The 18,672-nt window shown below is 41.0% G+C and overlaps 1 protein-coding gene across 1 annotated transcript in view; it reads left to right on the top strand.

Annotated features, from left to right (window-relative positions):
* The first annotated feature begins 6,466 nt into the window (after positions 1–6,466).
* The window catches only part of TNKS (tankyrase), a 66,885-nt gene continuing 54,679 nt past the window's right edge, over positions 6,467–18,672 (top strand). Inside the window, exons 1-2 of the mRNA XM_083592985.1 lie at positions 6,467–6,689; positions 8,790–8,885. The gene's annotated coding sequence lies outside the window, so the exon portion shown is untranslated. The remainder of the gene's footprint in view (positions 6,690–8,789; positions 8,886–18,672) is intronic.

Here is an 18,672-nt window from a genome sequence, read left to right as displayed (position 1 = left end):
TTCGTGACCCCCTGGACCAGAGCACACCAGGCCCTCCTATCTTCCACTGCCTCCCGCAGTTTGGTCAAACTCATGTTTGTAGCTTTGAGAACACTGTCCAACCATCTCGTCCTCTGTCGTCCCCTTCTCCTTGTGCCCTCCATCTTCCCCAACATCAGGGTCTTTTCCATGGAGTCTTCTCTTCTCATGAGGGGGCCAAAGTATTGGAGCCTCAGCTTCAGGATCTGTCCTTCCAGTGAGCACTCAGGGCTGATTTCCTTAAGAATGGAGAGGTTTGATCTTCTTGCAGTCCATGGGACTCTCAAGAGTCTCCTCCAGCACCATAATTCAAAAGCATCAATTCTTTGGCGATCAGCCTTCTTTATGGTCCAGCTCTCACTTCCATACATCACTACTGGGAAAACCATAGCTTTAAACTAGACAGACCTTTGTTGGCAAGGTGAGGTCTCTGCTTTTTAAGATGCTGTCTAGGTTTGTCATTGCTTTTGCACCCCAATAATGCACTTTCCCAGGATCTGTACGAGGTTGAACATGGTTGCGGAAGAGGCGGAGAGGCTCTTTACTTTCTAAAATAATAATAATAATAATAATAATAATAATAATTAATAAAATTTATACCCTGCCCATCTGGCTGGGCTTCCCCAGCCACTCTGGGTGGCTTCCAACCAAATATTAAAATACAGTAGGGATGCTCCTTCTGCACAGATCAGAGGCAGAGATGGCAGAAAAACCTGTCTGTTTATAATTTGACACCCTGGTGGCTAGCTTCCTGCTGGTGGGTGGGTGGGTGGGTGGTAGATGGACCTCTGCCCTGCTTGTTGTGGTCCACTCTGCTTGTAGTGGCTGGATCAACAGCTCCTCCTCCAGCCCAGAGTCCCAAGGGCTGCATAGCTGTATGTGTGTGTGTCCCACACAGGGGCAGTGAGGGAAGGGCTTTCTTTCTGGGCTGCCCGATTGGGAGGATTGGGCCCTCTGACAGATTCCCACTTCCCTACTGGGGGAAAATGTGCAACTGAACCAAGTGGTAGGAGGTGGTGGTTGCTGCCTCCCTGGGGCAGCCATCCACCCCCCTGCTCTTTTTCATTCACTTTCCCCTTTTTTGTGGGTGGTAGTCTCTGGAGAATGGGGCCTAGTATATAAGTAAGTAAGCAAGGGGAGGAGTTGCTGCTGCCTCCTCCTGCTCTGTTTGGGCAGTCCAGCAGGGAGGAACAAATCCTTTCAGGTAAGAGCTGCCTCTGTCCAGACTCCCCCCCCCCCTTCAAAAGAATAGCAAGGAGAATTGGTGATTACTTAGCTGCCCAGAAGGAATGCCCATCTGTTCTCTCTCTCTCTCTGCTAATATTGGACTCACAGCAGGGGTGATGAGGGAAGACAAGAAGGCCTTGAAAGTTCTCTGACTGTGGGCCTGCTATAAACTAAGCCACCCTGGAGAGGTGAATGGTCAATGAGCTTTTTAAGTTCTTCATTCGCCACCTCTTAAAGGACAAGGGTGTAGACTAGAGGCCCATAGGCCCTTGATGTTAATTTAAGGTGAAGAAGCATCAGATGCTTCTAAGGGCATCTTCACATATTGCAACATTACTGCTATTAATATTTCAGGTGTATACTGTAAAATGTTGATGAGGCAAGCACTTGTATCCTGTTGGTACAGGTTTTAGCACAGTAGTGAATGTGTTATCCTCAAGATATTGTTGGACTCCAGTTCCCATCAGCCCCAGCCTGCTTTGCCATTGGTCAGGGATGATGGAGGTTGTAGTCCAAAAACATCTGGAGAGCCCCCACATTGCCTACTACTGCATTCTGTGTTTGAGGTTTTTATGATACTTTAGACTGGTATAAGTTTTTGTGAATTGGAATCTGTTATTTTTCTCTGCAGATAACTGCTACCATGAGTTGCCCACTCTGTGTGAGCAGTTTAGTGTTGGCGTGATAAACTTGTGTGAGATTGCTGCTCTTGTCCACAAAAGTACAGTGTGATTTATTGAGTTTGCGGAATATGGAGGGAGAGTTTGCATGTTACTTTATTTGTTCGTCACTTTGTGGCAAAAAAGTCTGAAAGTGACTTAACAAGATAAAATAAGAAATAAATAAATTTAAAGCCAAAAATCTAGCAAATGATGTGCAATACAAAATTCCTAAAACGCTTATCCTACAACACAATAGGAACAAGAAGTCCCACCTCGCCCCCACTAAATGAGCATTACATTTTAGAATGCAATGAGGAGAGCATTCTACAAATGAAAAGGCCACCACTGAAAAACAGATTTGTTCACATGAGCAGTTAATTGTGGAAGGGGGGATTATTGGGTTGTTGTTTTTTATTATGATTATCTACTTTGTCGTTTTATATTCTGATTTTATCCTGTGAATCTCCCTGAGACCTGCGGGTATAGGGTGGTATGGAAATTCAGTAAATAAATAGGCTAGTTGTGAGAACTGTCTGAGAGCCAGCAGCGTCTGCACCTCCTAATCTAGTGTATTCTTGTTGGCAAACTTCAGCTTTTGTTGCCATGTAATGAGTGAAGAGGCCCTAATAAGTACAGAACTAATGCTTCTCTTTTCTCAAAAGTATTGTGTATCTTGGGACGTGGGTGGCACTGTGGGTTGAACCACAAAGCCTCTTGGGCTTGCAGATCAGAAGGTCGGCGGTTCGAATCCCCGCGATGGGGTGAGCTCCCGTTGCTTGGTCCCTGCTCCTGCCAACCTAGCAGTTCAAAAGCACGTCAAAGTGCAAGTAGATAAATAGGTCTGGCATTTCCGTTTGCTGCTCTGGTTCGCCAGAAGCGGCTTAGTCATGCTGCCCACATGACCCGGAAGCTGTACGCCGGCTCCCTTGGCCAATAAAGCGAGATGAGCGCCGCAACCCCAGAGTTGGTCACGACTGGACCTAATGGTCAGGGGTCCCTTTACCTTTACCGTGTATCTTAGTTAGAGCTGAGGACTTTAGGATTTTTCCTGAAAGTCACACTAAAAGGACAAGTCCACATCTGTACTGTAGTTGGAAGGGACCCTGAGGGTTATCTAGTCCAACCCCTGCAATGCAGGAATCTCAGGAAGATCATACATGGCAGGTGTATACCACTCAGTGGTATCCAGAGTAGATCCACTGAGATGAATGGACCTAAATTGGTTGTGTACATTAATTTCAAAGGGTCTAGCCTGAATATGACTTAACATTAGATACAATCCATATTTATGTAGCTTTTAGACTCAAGAGGACATCAGACCAGTATCTGGTGTTTACTTCATATAAAATGTTTACTTTAATACCCACGGTTTTAAAGGATTTATGTGAACTGAAGAAAGTGTTTAAAAAGTTGGTTTAAAAGGGTTACATGAAAAAATTGATGCAAATCCCATGGGTATTTATTAGATTTGCTGAGCTGACAAATAGGATGTGTCTGACCTTAAGGAGCCCAGCTTGGGATTTCCTAGGGTGTTTTTCTGTGCCAAGTTCATGGAGCCTTTTTTAGTATCAAGGGCAACTGATCCACAGAAAAACATCAATTCGGGGGCTGCACACAACTATTAGTCAGGTAATTAACTGTATTCTATTCTCTTATAATTATCATAGGTTCATATATTGTAATGGCTGGAAGATGATGCTGGGGTTTTGCTTAGGTTCTCAGGTGGGGATCAAGTGAATGGCCTAAACCAGGCATGGCCAAACCAGATGTTTTCGGACTACAATTCCCATCATCCCTGACCACTGGTCCTGTTAGCTAGGGATGATGTTAGTTGTAGTCCCAAAACATCTGGAGGGCCAAGTTAGGCCATGCCTGGCCTAAACAATATAACTACCACTCCTAGAGAGAGGCGCAAGTGAAGACACTATGTTGGAGCAGGAAAGACTGGTGAGGGGGGAATCTTGGAACCCTTTCCAGTAGCAGCACTCAATTGGTTGCTGTACCCACTGGCCCTTTCTGGAAGGAAGTGGCTCCCTAGAAATGCTTAGAGGCTGGTTGAGATTAAACATGTGACAGCATCACCTCATAGATTAGAAGTTCCCCATCCTTGGTGCAGGTCCCCCCTCTTCGAGGAGACATATGTTCAAATCTCTACTTAGCCATGAAGCTCACTGGCTTGCCCTCCCAGCTTATTCTACCTCATGGGGTGGTTGTGAGATAGAAGGTGGGGGGGAGAATGCCCTGAGCAATTGGAAGAAGAGTTGGGGGGGATGTAGTGTCTCCTGCACTACACGGATGGCTGTCTTCTGGTGGACCAATTTTTCTTTTTCCTTTTCTCTGAACAAAACTTCTTGTAGCTCAGTGTAGCAGCTGAACAATATGAGGAGTAAGCAAGTTTTTCTTTTCCAAAAATAGCTATTCCTTCTTTCAAGTAGGTTTCTCCCAAACATAGGTGGCCCTAATCCCACACTAGTTATCAAATTTAAGAATTCCTGAAAGGCATCCATGTTGTCAACTTCTGTCTTGCAACTCACAGACAATCTTGACAAGAATTGGAAACTGCTGTTTATTAGGTTATATGTGATATGTGTTTTTCCCAAATCAAATTCATATTTTTGCTTGCATTACTTATTTTTTCTATATAGGTACAATTTTACTCACTATTTGCAGTTATTATTTAAAAATTATTTTGTTTACACCTTTGTCTAGGACAGCAGTTTTCAAACTTGTCATGTACCCTTTGAAAATGAGTGGGGACCCCGGTGGATGACTTAAACATTTTTCTTCAGTGCACCATCAAAACCAGTGCAGTATTATGAAAAACATGATAGTTGGGAACCAAAGGAATAAAACTGGAAATTTGTTTGTCTCCTTTATATGCCGGTGCCAAAACCAGACAATCCCAATCAGTAACTTTTGGGCAGTTTGAGATATATGGCTTCATTGACCAATAACTAAGAAAGCTGAACATGTCTGATACACTAAAATTACAGGTTGACTCAAAATACAGCATTGGGCACCCAGAATATGAACCCTAGGCCTTGTTACCCTATGCAATAAATTCAGTATTGGCCCTAGCAAGCTTGATCACTGTTGTGTTAAAAAAAAAAATCGAGTTCAGCACCAAGTACAAATATTCTTACCAATTCTGCATTCTTTCCACAGTCTACACAAATGGCATCGTAAGCCACCAAGAGCTTCTGGACTAGGACAATTTGCAAATAAAAATCTTAGTCAAATCCAGTACTAGATAATTTAATCCTGTGCTCTTGGCAGTTAATAGCTAGTTTGGTATATGTTCTGGGGTTTCAACCCTGAAGGCAGAAAAATGTGGACCTCATAACTACAGAGTAGGCACATTTCATTTTGGGGTGTTGTAGAAAGAGTCAAGTAAAAGTGCCATTATTAAAGCCGTTAGCGCTGTCTCATTTGGGTTACAATACCCATCCTTAGTCAATTGTGCTCAGAAATGATGAAGTCAGATTACAAGTGCACATAATAGCAACTGGAGCTACTGCTGAATGAAAAACCTTCAAGAGATGAGACTGGAAATAAAGGGATCTCTTTATCCTTTTTTTAAAAAAAGTGGTGAACTGTGAGAAGAGAACACTAGTGCTCCACATATCTCATAGGTTTTTTTGGGTTAAATATTCTAGTGTAAGAACTATTGATTTAAAATTATGGTTTTGTACTCAGGCTGAGATTATGCAGTAAGGTGATGCTGCTTGCTCATAATCTCAGATACAAAGAATCCTCAGCCTCAGAAACAACACTGGGCATACTCAAAGTAAAAAAGGAGGGGTTCGTCTCATCATGAAGTTTGGTTGTGTATGGGAGGCTGACGCAATTTACCAGCACTGTGGTCAATAGGTCACCCGGATCCCATTGGAGAATACCAAAAGAATGCGCCATCTGCGGAAGCGTTTTGCTATAGAAATAGAGAAGCTAATATATTAAGCATTTCACTGGGTTCTTAAGCAGGGATCTTGTGTTTGCTGCCCCATTTTCTTGAGCATTGTTAGCTTTATGGCATGGTATTTCAAGCTGTTCAGTTCTGTGCCTGTCCTCACCTGCACTAAAATAATTACTCATATGACCCAAAGGTGTGCCTTAGAACAGTACTTTTTCAGTGCTCTTATACCATTGATAACATTTTTGTTATTTATACTGATAGGAAGGAGAACTTGCTAAAATGGCAGTTTCATCAGGGATTTCATCAATAGAGGAAAGGGTTGAATCTGCGTCCACATGTTGTGTGATCCTAGTCCAGATTGGGACTCCCTGTGGTTACTTCTTGAAAACCACCACCAAATACACAGATGCCAATGCAAAAATGTATTTACTGTTGTAATTTTGTCCTCTGCTGGTACAAACAGGTAGGACGGAGCTACCCTAAATGACATGAAATTAACAAGAAAATAGTATTCCATATTCATGAATGCAATCTACGTCTTAGTTTGCACAATGTACTAGGTGGAATATATGTATATTTGTTTGTTCTAAATTCCGTATATTTCAACATTTTAATGGTTTTTCTTAAATTACATATTTTTGCAGGTTTTGGAAGAAAGGATGTAGTGGAACACTTATTGCAGACAGGAGCCAATGTCCATGCTCGTGACGATGGTGGATTGATACCTCTTCACAATGCCTGTTCATTCGGTCATGCTGAGGTAGTCAGCCTGTTGCTGTGTCAGGGTGCAGATCCAAATGCCAGAGACAACTGGAACTATACTCCTCTGCATGAAGCTGCTATCAAAGGCAAGATAGACGTGTGTATTGGTAAGTGCATCTTTCCAAAAATATGTCTTTTTTCCCAGTGGTTTTAAATAGTATCATATCTTATGGGCCTATAGTTACTATTGTATTTACTCAAGTCTAATGCGCCATCGAATCTAATGCACACCTCAGTTTTCAGAACCTTGAAACCAAAAAAAGTATTTGCTGGCGAATGTAAATGTCTCATCAATTCTAATGCGCACATCAATTTTTGCAACTTAATTTGGCCCAAAAAGGTGGGCATTAGAATTGAGTAAATACGGTAACTTGTACAGTGGTACCTCCGCTTACGAATTTACCGTATTTTTTGCACCATAACACTCACTTTTTTCCTCCTAGAAAGTAAGGGGAAATGTCTGTGCGTGTTATGGAGGGAATGCCTACGGGTGGCATGCCTACGGATTTTCCTCCTCTAAAAACTACGTGCGTGTTATGGTCGGGTGCGTGTTGTAGAGCGAAAAATACGGTAATTCGTTCCGGAGGTCCGTTTTTAACCTGAAACCGTTCTTAACCCGAGGCGCGCCTTCACTAATGGGGCCTCCCGCTGCTAGTGCGCAACTTCTGCTCACATCCCGGGGCAAAGTTTGCTACCGGGAGCACCTACTTCCGGGTTAGTGGAGCTCGTAACCCGAAGCGTTCACAAGGAGGATGGCACATAACCAGAGGTTCCACTGTAACAATAATACTGATACCTAAGCAAAAATATTCAGGTGCTACAGAATGTCTGAAAAGGCCTCTTTACATCAGTTCCTCTATATTTTTCAGCAAACTATTATGAAATATACAGAGAACTTAACTGATACAATCTTTGTTTTGGCTGTTCATCAACTTCCTTGGTTCTTTGTTTTTTGATGGATTCTGATTATATCTCCATTATCAGCTCACAGGTATTATCCCCAGACCAACTTGCCCATCGTGCATAAACCTCTTGTGTTTATCTTTCTTTCTGCAACTAGATTGTTAGTGGCCTCCTGTTGGAAGTCCAAATTATGTCTTTCCTGAGAGGAGTGGCTAGCGAAAGATCAGAATATCTGACACATAAATAGAGAGTCCTTAAGTGTTCATTAAAAACATATCTTTTTTATTTGACATGGTATAAGTTTTTTCCTATGTTAACTCTGTTGAGCAGCCCACTAAACCCCCTGCAGGTAAACTTGTGGAGAGGCTTTATTGAGAACTGAATTGACTCTCTCACTCACACCCCTTTATAAATATGTGATAGTTGAATGCGGTATTGAATTCTCAATTGTTTTCAGGTTTTCCTTCCCATTGTATTTTTCCTTTTATTTTTTCTATTTCTGCATGCGTTTGTATTCAGGTCTCTTTTCACTTTTAAGGTATTTTTGTATTGGTTTATATCAACAAATTTCTTTTTTTTTTAATGAAGGATTTTGGTCAGATAAATTATATTATTTGTTCACCCTAAAGGATAAAGGAGAAAAAAAGGAAAAGTGAGCATAATCCTTAATTATCCGGAATCCCTTTTGAAAGAAAAAGAAATTTACATGGCTGCCTGCTAGTGTAAAACACTGCACAATACTTCAGTTTATTGCTTTAGTTTCATGCTTTCATCTGTATAGGAGTGTAATAGCTAATATATGAAAAACTGAGCTGAACAAAAATCAGCATTATTAGTAATCCAAAGTCAGACAACTTGCTGTTACTGCTATGCTACCACCACACTATTCTATGTATAGCCTGTGCAGATTTACAGTCTAATAATTGTCTGGTAAGTCCTTGTAGCTTGCTAGTCTTCTGGAAAAAAGATAACTAGGGATGCAATTCTGTGGACTTTTCTGGTAGCTAGGCGTGTTTAGCTCAATGAGACTTGCATCTGAGTAGACATGTATAAGATGACACTGCAAATCTATGTAAGACAACTATACTTGATGTTCAGGAACTGCATGGCTAACTCCATGGGCCAAATGAGACTTTTTTCTTTGAGCAACAACTGCCCCCTCCTCTCCCTGGATAAGATACTTTTGAAACATGTTTCAAAGTCATTTGAAATGTGAAAATGGAGGGGGAGATGCTGGGACCATTTATGGCCAATGTATTCATTCTGCAAGTCAGTTTTCAGAGCTTTCCTCCTTCTTTGCACAGTGCTACTGCAGCATGGAGCTGATCCAAATATTCGAAACACAGATGGGAAGTCGGCCTTGGATCTTGCAGATCCCTCTGCAAAAGCTGTACTTACAGGTGAGAAGTATTCAGGTTATTGTTACCCTACTTTGTGTAATCAGTCTCTTAAACTACTCCTTCGTTTTTCTACTATAAAACAGCACAAATGTACACAGCATGTTTGCAGATTTCATTGTAGTACTTAGTGAGGACCAAATGTTCTAAATATTATTTATTTCATAAAATTTCATAAAGTTGCTTGTTGTGCTTCCTTCCTTACGGCACTCTACAACTAACTTGCAGTTAATGTATTTTGGTTGAACTGTAATGATACCAATATCATTTTTCTATATATTTACTTCATTTACTATAAACCATTTCAATCCTTTACAACTTATAAACAGAAAGGAACTGATGATCGTTTGTAGAATTAAAGAGAAAGCATGTCTAAAGTTTACATGACCAAATATGCTGATTAAATGAAGTCTGCAGTTTTCCATATCTGTTTTAAAGGGCTTAGGAGTTGTAGCAAGGGATGAAAAGCTAAAATCTGTATTTCAATTTTGGTGATCGATCATGATGTCACTGTCTTTCTTGAGAGTCTCACATTTTGAGGCTGTAAAGGAACAGAGTACTGAGTGAAATGTTAGGAATATAGTTTATTTTCTCATCTGTTTCTTTATTCACTTGCAAGCGAAAAGGAAGTCCTTTGAGACTCATGGGGAATAGAAATGAGGGGTGTTTTTTTATTTACGTGAGGATGACATAGTAGCTTGCTAGAATTATTATGGAAAGAAGAGTTTTGAGTCTGCAAATTATGTGAATCCCTGATGACTTTTCTCCTCGGACTGATTTTTTTTTAAAAAATTGTTTAGAATACTTATATCCCACTTTACAGCTCTGAAAGACTTTCATAAGCAGCTTACAAAAGGTTCTCAAGCTAAAATCATGCTCAAATCGAGTACAGGGACAGAAATTACATGGAGTCCATATGGAACCAAGATTATTTAAGGCAGCATTTCTTTCCCTTGCCCTTTAGGGTGTTACACCAGCTCCCACCAAAATCCTCTGCAGCAAGGGTGTGGAGCTGAGCACCTGGGATCCATGCAGTTAGAGCAGGTGAAATACTCCTAGAGATGATAAAATAAATGTTTTTTAATGACACGAAATAAATTAGTCAGCTTTGGTCATTCCTTGGAGAAAATTTTCTAGTTCTGTCCTGCTAGACCTGATAACCTTGGTTAGTGCTTTAAGTAAGACAGCCATGCCTTTGTTATTTGTCAGCAGCTTGTGGCTTCTGAAAAATTTTCTCTGCACTTTGGATCTGACAATTTAACTCTGTAGCCTGTAGTTTAAGACAGTGCTTAACCAGTGTTCTTTTTGGCACCACATCTTCATTATATTGATATGGCACAAATACATCAGGCCAACAATTTGGGTTGCAACTAGAAACATATCAGTTACAGTACTTCTGTTAGCATTTACTGTTTGTTAAAAGAAAGGTGCTATTGTTGATTCCTGGAGTAACAACGTTGCTTGGTCGGGAATATGGCTGAATTGCTCCATATGTATATTGCAAATTGTTTACATCCCTTTTCTCCACAAGGTACCTAGAAATGCATTCTAAAAAACGGAGGGTAAAAGATCACAGATAGGAAGATGAAGGACCACCTTTCATTGCTTTCCAAGACCCCAGTGTTTCTTCCTGCCTTCTATGTTCCTGAGTAGGCAATGAGGGTTGACTTTTGTTTCACACAAGCCAACATTCCAACACAGTTTAGGCCACTGTGTCAATTTCACAGGCAAAGTTCTATAAATGCATAATCAGATCCTATGTCTTCAATTGCAGCTAGTGAGTTCTTCAGTCTGATGCTGCTCATCTGCCAGGAAGGTAGAGAGATTGCTGATTTTAGGCTCAGCTAGTGCTGTAGCATGTAAGACAAGTCATCAGCCTATGTCAGTTCTTAGGGAAATTCCAGAAGTTAAAACAATTTCCTATTATTTATTTAAATAGACTGCAATAGAGAATTCTGTATGTTTTGTTAAGAAATCAAATTATTTAAAGTACAATTGATAAGATCTGATCAAAAGGGATTATGAACAACCTCCTATAGCATCTCAGTTCACATCCTTGCTTTGACCTTTTAGCTAAGCTGTGGTAGAGTCGTACTGTACTAAATTCGGCAGATAGTGGCAGCTAACAATCCATTGGGCTATTATTTTTATCCTTACGATAAGGTGAGGCATTTAGATGTCCAGTTAAATTGGTCTTCCAAGTGACCCCTACAATGTGCTGGGGTACAGAGAGGGCTAAGAACTCGCTCATAAAGACCATTGGGTACATCACACATCCAGGTGAAAGAATACATGGAACTCAAGCCACTGAGGCCTCTGATACTACGTTTGGAAGACTCAAGATTCATATAAAACCCAAAGAGTTACAAAGAAGTTAAGTCAATACTCCACCTTGCCTTGTACAGTCAAGTCTCTACCTGGGGACCTCAGACAGATCTTTCCCAGTCATTTATTCTGAGAGTAATACCTGGAGATGTACTCCAAATCTCACTTAAGCTGTGTGCCACGAACCGACACTGCCTTATTCCTAGCTTTTGTGATGCTGGTGTGTGAGAGAATCTGCTGTGAAAGGTATAGACCTGCACTATTTTCAGTTTTAAGTGTTTTTGTGTTGTTAATTATATCACCCTTCAGTTTAACTTCCCTCTCAGTCTTTTATCTGTTTTTAATGAAGGAGTTTATGTTTTGGCAAAGAAATGAAAATCCTGATAATGTGAATTTTTAATACTACATCTGTTCGCAGGAGGAAGAAAACGTGCATTCACCAGCTTATAACAAAGGGGAAAGAAAAGCAAATGTTCCCAAGCAAGCACATTGCTAGGTACTTAAAAAGATTAAGGGCACGGGTCCATAGGCACACATTAGCATATGCTAAATTATTTGTATAGACGCAAATTGCAATTTAAATGCCACAGAAGGCAAGCCAACTAATTTCCCATCCAAATCACCCCATATAAATTATTTAATTAACATGCACCCCAGCCCAGATGATCCCAAATCATTCCTCTTCAGTGTATTTACCCCGAATTAATTTCCCAACAGATTTCATTCCAAATGATTTTGGTTTCCCTACATATACCCCATCATCTATAGTTAATCTTAATTTATTCCTCAAATTTATACATTACCCAGTAACAAAGATCACCCTGCTCAATTCAGTTTCTTCAGCTCCATTACCCACCAAGAAAAACTTTGAAAAAGATTTGAAGCTGTGGACTAATTTCTAGCAATGCCGCTGTTCCCAAGGAATGAATGCTGGGGAAAGGGAGAAAGCCCTACTCAAAAACCGCTCCAGTGTTCCCTAGCTTACTTATTTCACACAAAAAGGGTGGGTGAAGTTTTTGCCACTTTCGTTAACCTTAAAATACAACCTTTAAAACGTGTCACAGAACCAACTAGTTTTATTATAGGTTGGTATTTTGTTGATGTAGCAGACTAAAATATCTACTTTTTGACATTTGTGTTACATTGGTTGTGCTTGGGGATCTTGGAAATGTATCCCTGCCCCAATAGAGGCTACACAAAGTAGGAGCATGCATTTTGAGGGGTAGAGGGAGGGTGATTCAGGGAGGGGAGATAGCATCATTTCTGGAAGCTGTACATTCCAAGGGGCCCTCTGCTCACCTGTGCTCAGATGCTGCGTGTCTGCCCTTACCAGCCTGGTGAACCTTCTGGAGGGCACCAGGATGGTGAAAGCTGTTATAGGCTAATCTATATTCTTACAAAGGGACACAGGTGGCACTGTGGGTTAAACCACAGAGCCTAGGACTTGCCGATCAGAAGGTTGGCGGTTCGAATCCCCGCGATGGGGTGAGCTCCCGTTGCTCGGTCCCTGCTCCTGCCAACCTAGCAGCAGTTCGAAAGCACGTCAAAGTGCAAGTAGATAAATAGGTACTGCTCCAGCGGGAAGGTAAACAGCGTTTCTGTGTGCTGCTCTGGTTCGCCAGAAGCAGCTTAGTCATGCTGGCCACATGACTTGGAAGCTGTACGCTTCCAAGCGAGATGAGCGCCACAACCCTAGAGTCGGCCACGACTGGACCTAATGGTCAGGGGTCCCTTTACCTTTACTATATTATTACAAGTGACAAATAACTGCTAACAGCCTTCTGCTGTCTAATTAAATACATTTTGATTTATTAATTATCAGAGTTTTAATCTACAGACCTTGGACAAAGCGTTCAGTCCCGTAGAACTTGGCAAACATGCAGTGGATTTAGTTGTGAGGAACTCGGGCTGATAGGTCACGCTCAGGGAAGACCTTTTGGGTAAAAGTTGCACTTCTGAATTCTAGCAAAAAAGCTGTTTGTAACTTGATGAACACAGCAAACCATCTGTGCTAAGGGTAGGGAACCTTTGATCTTCAGATGTTGTTGGAATCTTAACATCCATCAGCTCTAGCCAGTGTGACTAATGATGACAAATGATGAGCGCTGCACTCCAACAGGGTCACAGGTTCCTCACTCCTCTTCTCTGCCCTCAGGAACATCCTCCCCGCCAATACCCATCAAATACATGTATGTATGCATAATTCCTCGTGATCTTGTTCTGAAATCATGAAGTAGAAGTTTTGCTAAGAGGTATTGGCAGTATTGTAACTTGGGTAAAAATAAGTGAGGAATCGCAGCTAAGGGTTTTTATATTGGCCAAGGTACGACTTACGGTTCTTGGTTTATTTTCAGCTTCCTTGGAGTAGCATTTTAAATTTGCCAAAGTGTTTTATGTTCTTTTATTCTCACAACAACCCTTTAAAGTAAGGCCATAGTTTAATTTTATCAAAACATGGTTTATTCATATGCAGCCGTTCCACAGCTAAGCCAGGCTCAAGGTGGCTGCAATTCCCCCCAAAAATTACATAGTTCAGTCTGTTACAAAAATATAAGAAAATTTTAAACAGTCATAGACGATAAAGGGCAGGTGGAAATAGGCCAGCAAAACAGGGAGCAGGTCTTGTAGGTAAGATGAAAAGAACAGTACTACCACCTTAAGGACTATTATGTAGATTATTGCATAAGCTTTCTTGGGCCAGAATAGTCTTCATCAGATGTATCATTCTTGGTATTCCTTGATGTTTATATGCAATACTACTGTTATACACTTAAAACCAATTCATCTTGGCATAGCTACCTAGGATTGGATCTTACATGGACCAAGAACCATAAGCCGTACCTTGGCCAATATAAAAACTCTTAGCTACCTAGGTGGTGAACAAAAGATGAGAGCTAGTCTCATCTGGAGGTCGGAAGACATGCAGACTTGACTTGCTCTATGTGTTGTGTTCAAAGCTATGGCTTTCAGGGGTTCCCTGGAAACCTAATGGGTAATGGGGGAACAAGATCTGTTTGACTGTTAATTCTGCGAGTCCTTCCATCTTATGCTCAGCCTCTCTCTCTCTGTAAATAAAAATCCACAAAGACACTGCATTCTCTTGTGACCTTCATTCTAAGAAATCAAAACCCAAGGTAAGCTCTGGCACTCCCTAGTGTCTCACATTGGTTGGAGATTGCATCACACTGGCACCCTCACTCCTAAAGCAGTGGGAGATAAACGTATTTCCTCCTTCTGAAAGCATCACTAGCTAGTTGTTTCTGTGTCAGCATACATGTACTTGTGCAGATCTTTAGACATATGCAAAGGGTGCTTAACAAAATAAACTGGTTTGACTGCTTTAGCAGTACCTTCTGCTGCAGAATCTCATTTGACAGATATAAAGCCTGGAGGGACCCAAGATATCATTCAACCCAACCCAACTCAACCCAACCCTCCAATCCTTTATTAATACATTTGCTACAGGCTTAAAATGCCACTGGGCTATTTTTTCATTTTTATTGTAAGCAGTGGCTAGTAGGATATCCCTTTGAAAATGTACCACATCATTTTAAGTAATGGTACCCCACAGCTACACCATGCAATGGGTCTATGGCAAAGAGGAGGAATGTTAAATTATGGCTCCAAATCAACACCCCCTGCTGGGCTGAATTTTCTGAGTGGGTGTTTGGGTTGTAATTCTATATAATGAAATTAATAGTGAACTATAAATGAGGGGGCCCCCCAACATTTTATTGGAGGTCAAATTATTTTGGTAGACTTGGTCTGCCTTTACAAGATGGCTATCCCCCTTTGAAGAGAAAATGTTCTATGAACATGCTAGCAGCTGCTATTCAGACAGTGGAATGTGCTACAGTGACCTAGCAAATTGAATTAAAATGTTAGATGTTATCATCTGCAAAGAATTGTAGCAATAAATGGTCAATCATCCTGACTCCAACATCTTCAGCAGTAAAAGCAGTGATGTTAGGAGTGTATTACAACCGTGAACCAGAGAACTGCTGCTGATTTGCATGTAATTGCAGAAAATTGTAGCAGCTTGCATTTTTTTTAATGAGGTGATTGCGAGGACATAGCTGATGGAGAGCTTGTACTCTTTCCTGTGATATATTTATAATTCACTGTGTGAGTCTAGACGTAACAAATTTTTTAGAGACAGTAATAAGATATGGATTTACATTTAGATATCAAAATGACAGTTTGCACACTAACAAATTTTCAGCATAAATATTTGCAATGAAGTTAAAGTGGACATCTTAATGGAAATGCATAACGTAATCTGCTGAAAGACCAATGTTTCATACCAATGTTAATACTTAACCTTTTTAGCTATATGACCAGTTGAGATGAATGGGAATGAGTTTAGAAATCATGGTAGTTGGCATGATTCAGAACTTATTAACACATATGTTTGAAAGGTGCTGATAAACATGTGAATGTGAATTTTGGACTTTGCAGTGTTGTTGCCTGATCTGTCATCACTATTTCTGTTCCTCCTCCCATGGCCCTTGTTCAACTGTCTGTTTTCAGCTGTCTCTTACTTCCTTGCAATTTCTGTATTGTTGTCTCTGGTTATAGCATATCTCTTTATATACAGGTATATTTCCCACCACGACTTGGGGCAAGTTGTTTTTGCCTGCTTTCTTCTAACAACTCAAGGCCCTCTGGCAATTTTGATCTTGCGAAAATCTATCACATATTCCCCCTCTTTTCTCTATAGAGTAATGAGCTGTGGATACAGGAACTGCTTGTTTATATACAATCACAATAGTGACATCTTACAGTTGTGTTAAAAATCTCCTGGTAGCTCTAATCCACCCAACCCCAGTTGTTGGTTAACTTACTGTGATACCATGGAATGTTTACATACACAAATATTACCAAAAAATGCCTTGGGATTTTAAAAAATGCAACTGTGTACCCTTCCTCTGCTGCTGGTGTTCTGTCTCCATTGTGCTGCACTAACCCAGATGTCTAGCATCACCTGTTGACAATAGGAAAGGCAATTGGTATAGTGTTATAACAATTTACTGTCACAAATAGCACAGCACTAAAGGCTTAAAAAAGTCACTGTGTTGCATTAGATTTATGACATCACTGTCTGTTTTTCTTGTTAGATTAAGACAGAACATAAAAACTTTTCATCTTGTAATAATACGCTGCTTCAGATTTTTTTTATAGGAAATAGATCTCTGAGAGGCATTATTGAGTTTATATCTGTCCAAGTTTGACTTTTATGGTAGTTTGTTTGGTGCAGCCACAGTTCATCCACAACTTCATTGTAATGAGCTGCAGAAGGTGTGGCTATAACTGATAGAGCAGTTTTGATATGATTCTTGTGCATTGTACAAAATGCATGTGGATCTGTTTTAGCAGGGGTGGAGTGACAAGGCTCTTTGGGCCAGCTCAACTCCATGACAACCATAGGACTGTCCCACGTTGTCGCTGGCCGAACACATGGTTAGGACATACCCTTGATTTTAGTCTGGGGGTTAGTCTGGATTATTTTGTTGTTGGTGGTGGTGGTGTGTGATTTAACCCTGTTGGAATGGTCAGACCATCATCTGTAGCTTGGTATTGCAGCGCAGATCCCCACTGCAAAGTTGAGGGGCCCATGAGGATGGCCTGCCCCTGGATACTTACAGAAACTGACAGATGCATGAATGCTTTGGGAGATTTTCCAGAAGTCATATTTGACAATCATGTTGAGGTCTTGGTCTTGCTATAGAATGGCGAGATGCGCTGGGCTGTTGACATGATTGCACTGTGGATTTCCAGTTGGTCCCTGCTTGTCCAAGGATATTTTTAATATATTAAGCAGTTTATAAAGTCTAATTAATTAATTAATTAATTAATTAACAACACTCCCAGGTTACTTATCTTTTTGTTCCCCTGCCCCCAAGATCCACAGACTTTGGCAGCAGTGACAAAAACAAAAAGAATTAAATACAGCACTGGGGTGGATGGAGAGGTTTAAGACTCTGTTCAACCGGTGCTCTGATGGAGATGCAGTTTTCCCCTTCTCCTGCCGCAATACTAATAATCTGATGAGTGGAGAGAGGACTGCAGATGTCTTAACTGCATAGGGGTGGCACATGAAAAAACGCCTATCACAATGATATTAAATGCTGACACAGGTAAAGGTGGTGGTCTTTGAGGTATGGGATAAATGACAAAATACCATCTACCTCAATGCTTAGATAATGTTTCCAAAGTCTAATAAGTGGTAAGTGCTCATCTACCTTACTGTGAATCTTCATGGAGGCTTTTAGACTGTGCCCTGGTCATGCTTGTTTTTAAAGGCACATGGCATAGCCACCTTACTGAAGCCAAGCAGGACTGCATCTAGGAAACAGATGTAATCAGCTTTGAGTTGTATGGTGGAGAAAGGCAAGATATATACACACTAAATAAAATACAGGTATCCCATAGCAGTGCTCTTACTTTAAGAATCTTTTCCTTCAGCACTCTTACTTTCAAAAGAGAAAATGCCAAACAGGTTGTTTCCCTGCAACAAAGCCATCACTGCTGCAGGTCTCTCCTTCATTATGTTGCTGCAATTCTGACACTACTGTAGTAGCATTGGCTATCCCCAGCATTGAGCTAAGGCAGAAATCCCTCCCCATCCAGCAAGCATGGTCATGTATCCTCCTTTGTTTGAAGGGCTGTCCAATCATCTTGTTTAAAGAAGGGAGGCAAGGGTCTTGACGTTGCCCATCAACAGTTAACATCTTGATTGCTTAGGCCACCTGGTCTCAGCCTTCCTTGTAATGTTGAGATTCATTGGATTAAAAACAAAATCTAGTAATTGCTTCTAAATATGCATTTATACATACATATTAGCACATGCACATTTTATTGTGTGTGTGGATGGCCATTCTACTCCCCCCGATGGTTGTTGGTACAAGCCTTAAAGCCAACAACCTTGTTCTTCATTTGCCCTTCTGGAGTGATATAGCTTACAATTTCTGGGTGCATCTTCCCTTAATTCCTCGGTTCTGTTGGCAGGCTGCCAACTCATGAGCCTGGGAGACACTCCACTCCAGTACTTCCTATATGCCTCTATAGTTTTAAAAATGGCTTCAGTGATTCACTTTGCAAGAGAAGACAAGGAGGCTGCTTGAGGCCTGCCTGGGGGGAAAAGTAGCTGAAGAAGTTAAGTTGGTCATCTCAAGGGAGTGCATGTTGCAAGTCATATGTGCAGGACACGACCCTGGGCAGTACAGTCCAGTTAGCCATCAGTACAACAAGTGCCCCTTCAGGTCTATTATTCCAGTTTAAAATCCAGTCATGCTAATCAAGGAGTCGCCATGTCAGCTAAAGCAACAAAAGAAAACTCAATCAAGAGTAGTAGTGGGGTAGGAGAACTGAAAATAATGCCAATATATTTCACATCTGGCAACCAATGTGTCTCTTTGGTTTCAGATAGTACATGGGTAGATGAGTTTTAAAAGCCTGGGGCACA

The sequence above is a fragment of the Podarcis filfolensis genome (assembly GCF_964270895.1).
Source record: "Podarcis filfolensis genome assembly, chromosome: 17".
Lineage (NCBI taxonomy): Eukaryota > Metazoa > Chordata > Lepidosauria > Squamata > Lacertidae > Podarcis > Podarcis filfolensis.
The sequence above is the reverse complement of the archived record's forward strand: the minus strand, read 5'-3'. Positions and strand labels throughout refer to the sequence as shown.